At 46.7% G+C, this 2,500-nt stretch overlaps 12 non-coding genes across 12 annotated transcripts in view; all 12 read left to right on the forward strand.

The window, feature by feature from the left end:
* LOC125792252 (5S ribosomal RNA) overlaps nucleotides 1-56 on the forward strand; it is a 119-nt gene extending 63 nt beyond the window's left edge. The window contains exon 1 of the ribosomal RNA XR_007431984.1: nucleotides 1-56. This exon is cut by the window's left edge and continues 63 nt beyond it. This is a non-coding gene — a ribosomal RNA (5S ribosomal RNA).
* Nucleotides 57-166: 110 nt separating this feature from the next.
* Nucleotides 167-285, forward strand: LOC125791765 (5S ribosomal RNA). Its single transcript, XR_007431497.1, has one exon. It is a non-coding gene; the product is annotated as a 5S ribosomal RNA (ribosomal RNA).
* Nucleotides 286-395: 110 nt separating this feature from the next.
* Nucleotides 396-514, forward strand: LOC125791776 (5S ribosomal RNA). Its single transcript, XR_007431508.1, has one exon. It is a non-coding gene; the product is annotated as a 5S ribosomal RNA (ribosomal RNA).
* Nucleotides 515-624: 110 nt separating this feature from the next.
* Nucleotides 625-743, forward strand: LOC125791885 (5S ribosomal RNA). The gene has a single exon (XR_007431617.1). It is a non-coding gene; the product is annotated as a 5S ribosomal RNA (ribosomal RNA).
* Nucleotides 744-853: 110 nt separating this feature from the next.
* Nucleotides 854-972, forward strand: LOC125791787 (5S ribosomal RNA). Its single transcript, XR_007431519.1, has one exon. It is a non-coding gene; the product is annotated as a 5S ribosomal RNA (ribosomal RNA).
* Nucleotides 973-1,082: 110 nt separating this feature from the next.
* On the forward strand, nucleotides 1,083-1,201 carry LOC125791764 (5S ribosomal RNA). Its single transcript, XR_007431496.1, has one exon. It is a non-coding gene; the product is annotated as a 5S ribosomal RNA (ribosomal RNA).
* Nucleotides 1,202-1,311: 110 nt separating this feature from the next.
* LOC125791798 (5S ribosomal RNA) lies at nucleotides 1,312-1,430 on the forward strand. The gene has a single exon (XR_007431530.1). It is a non-coding gene; the product is annotated as a 5S ribosomal RNA (ribosomal RNA).
* Nucleotides 1,431-1,540: 110 nt separating this feature from the next.
* LOC125792355 (5S ribosomal RNA) lies at nucleotides 1,541-1,659 on the forward strand. Its single transcript, XR_007432087.1, has one exon. It is a non-coding gene; the product is annotated as a 5S ribosomal RNA (ribosomal RNA).
* A 110-nt stretch (nucleotides 1,660-1,769) lies between these two features.
* Nucleotides 1,770-1,888, forward strand: LOC125791809 (5S ribosomal RNA). The gene has a single exon (XR_007431541.1). It is a non-coding gene; the product is annotated as a 5S ribosomal RNA (ribosomal RNA).
* A 110-nt stretch (nucleotides 1,889-1,998) lies between these two features.
* On the forward strand, nucleotides 1,999-2,117 carry LOC125791820 (5S ribosomal RNA). The gene has a single exon (XR_007431552.1). It is a non-coding gene; the product is annotated as a 5S ribosomal RNA (ribosomal RNA).
* A 110-nt stretch (nucleotides 2,118-2,227) lies between these two features.
* On the forward strand, nucleotides 2,228-2,346 carry LOC125791901 (5S ribosomal RNA). The gene has a single exon (XR_007431633.1). It is a non-coding gene; the product is annotated as a 5S ribosomal RNA (ribosomal RNA).
* A 110-nt stretch (nucleotides 2,347-2,456) lies between these two features.
* Nucleotides 2,457-2,500, forward strand: part of LOC125791831 (5S ribosomal RNA) — a 119-nt gene continuing 75 nt past the window's right edge. Inside the window, exon 1 of the ribosomal RNA XR_007431563.1 lies at nucleotides 2,457-2,500. This exon is cut by the window's right edge and continues 75 nt beyond it. This is a non-coding gene — a ribosomal RNA (5S ribosomal RNA).

Here is a 2,500-nt window from a genome sequence, read left to right on the forward strand (position 1 = left end):
TGGCCTGGTTAGTACTTGGATGGGAGACCACCTGGGAATACCAGGTGCTGTAAGCTTTTCCCCTCTTGCTTCCATTACCATGGTCTTCTTATACATTACTAGTTTGTTATCTGAAACCCAACATAGATGAAGTTGCATAAGTAGTCTTGATGAGAGCTCTGCAATGGCTTACGGTCACACTACCCTGAGAACGCCCGATCTCGTCTGATCTCGGAAGCTAAGCAGGGTTTGGCCTGGTTAGTACTTGGATGGGAGACCACCTGGGAATACCAGGTGCTGTAAGCTTTTCCCCTCTTGCTTCCATTACCATGGTCTTGTTATACATTACTAGTTTGTTATCTGAAACCCAACATAGATGAAGTTGCATAAGTAGTCTTGATGAGAGCTCTGCAATGGCTTACGGTCACACTACCCTGAGAACGCCCGATCTCGTCTGATCTCGGAAGCTAAGCAGGGTTTGGCCTGGTTAGTACTTGGATGGGAGACCACCTGGGAATACCAGGTGCTGTAAGCTTTTCCCCTCTTGCTTCCATTACCATGGTCTTGTTATACATTACTAGTTTGTTATCTGAAACCCAACATAGATGAAGTTGCATAAGTAGTCTTGATGAGAGCTCTGCAATGGCTTACGGTCACACTACCCTGAGAACGCCCGATCTCGTCTGGTCTCGGAAGCTAAGCAGGGTTTGGCCTGGTTAGTACTTGGATGGGAGACCACCTGGGAATACCAGGTGCTGTAAGCTTTTCCCCTCTTGCTTCCATTACCATGGTCTTGTTATACATTACTAGTTTGTTATCTGAAACCCAACATAGATGAAGTTGCATAAGTAGTCTTGATGAGAGCTCTGCAATGGCTTACGGTCACACTACCCTGAGAACGCCCGATCTCGTCTGATCTCGGAAGCTAAGCAGGGTTTGGCCTGGTTAGTACTTGGATGGGAGACCACCTGGGAATACCAGGTGCTGTAAGCTTTTCCCCTCTTGCTTCCATTACCATGGTCTTGTTATACATTACTAGTTTGTTATCTGAAACCCAACATAGATGAAGTTGCATAAGTAGTCTTGATGAGAGCTCTGCAATGGCTTACGGTTACACTACCCTGAGAACGCCCGATCTCGTCTGATCTCGGAAGCTAAGCAGGGTTTGGCCTGGTTAGTACTTGGATGGGAGACCACCTGGGAATACCAGGTGCTGTAAGCTTTTCCCCTCTTGCTTCCATTACCATGGTCTTGTTATACATTACTAGTTTGTTATCTGAAACCCAACATAGATGAAGTTGCATAAGTAGTCTTGATGAGAGCTCTGCAATGGCTTACGGTCACACTACCCTGAGAACGCCCGATCTCGTCTGATCTCGGAAGCTAAGCAGGGTTTGGCCTGGTTAGTACTTGGATGGGAGACCACCTGGGAATACCAGGTGCTGTAAGCTTTTCCCCTCTTGCTTCCATTACCATGGTCTTGTTATCCATTACTAGTTTGTTATCTGAAACCCAACATAGATGAAGTTGCATAAGTAGTCTTGATGAGAGCTCTGCAATGGCTTACGGTCACACTACCCTGAGAACGCCCGATCTCGTCTGATCTCGGAAGCTAAGCAGGGTTTGGCCTGGTTAGTACTTGGATGGGAGACCACCTGGGAATACCAGGTGCTGTTTGCTTTTCCCCTCTTGCTTCCATTACCATGGTCTTGTTATACATTACTAGTTTGTTATCTGAAACCCAACATAGATGAAGTTGCATAAGTAGTCTTGATGAGAGCTCTGCAATGGCTTACGGTCACACTACCCTGAGAACGCCCGATCTCGTCTGATCTCGGAAGCTAAGCAGGGTTTGGCCTGGTTAGTACTTGGATGGGAGACCACCTGGGAATACCAGGTGCTGTAAGCTTTTCCCCTCTTGCTTCCATTACCATGGTCTTGTTATACATTACTAGTTTGTTATCTGAAACCCAACATAGATGAAGTTGCATAAGTAGTCTTGATGAGAGCTCTGCAATGGCTTACGGTCACACTACCCTGAGAACGCCCGATCTCGTCTGATCTCGGAAGCTAAGCAGGGTTTGGCCTGGTTAGTACTTGGATGGGAGACCACCTGGGAATACCAGGTGCTGTAAGCTTTTCCCCTCTTGCTTCCATTACCATGGTCTTGTTATACATTACTAGTTTGTTATCTGAAACCCAACATAGATGAAGTTGCATAAGTAGTCTTGATGAGAGCTCTGCAATGGCTTACGGTCACACTACCCTGAGAACGCCCGATCTCGTCTGATCTCGGACGCTAAGCAGGGTTTGGCCTGGTTAGTACTTGGATGGGAGACCACCTGGGAATACCAGGTGCTGTAAGCTTTTCTCCTCTTGCTTCCATTACCATGGTCTTGTTATACATTACTAGTTTGTTATCTGAAACCCAACATAGATGAAGTTGCATAAGTAGTCTTGATGAGAGCTCTGCAATGGCTTACGGTCACACTACCCTGAGAACGCCCGATCTCGTCTGATC

The sequence above is a fragment of the Astyanax mexicanus genome, unplaced genomic scaffold, assembly GCF_023375975.1.
Source record: "Astyanax mexicanus isolate ESR-SI-001 unplaced genomic scaffold, AstMex3_surface scaffold_36, whole genome shotgun sequence".
Taxonomy (NCBI): Eukaryota; Metazoa; Chordata; class Actinopteri; order Characiformes; family Acestrorhamphidae; genus Astyanax; species Astyanax mexicanus.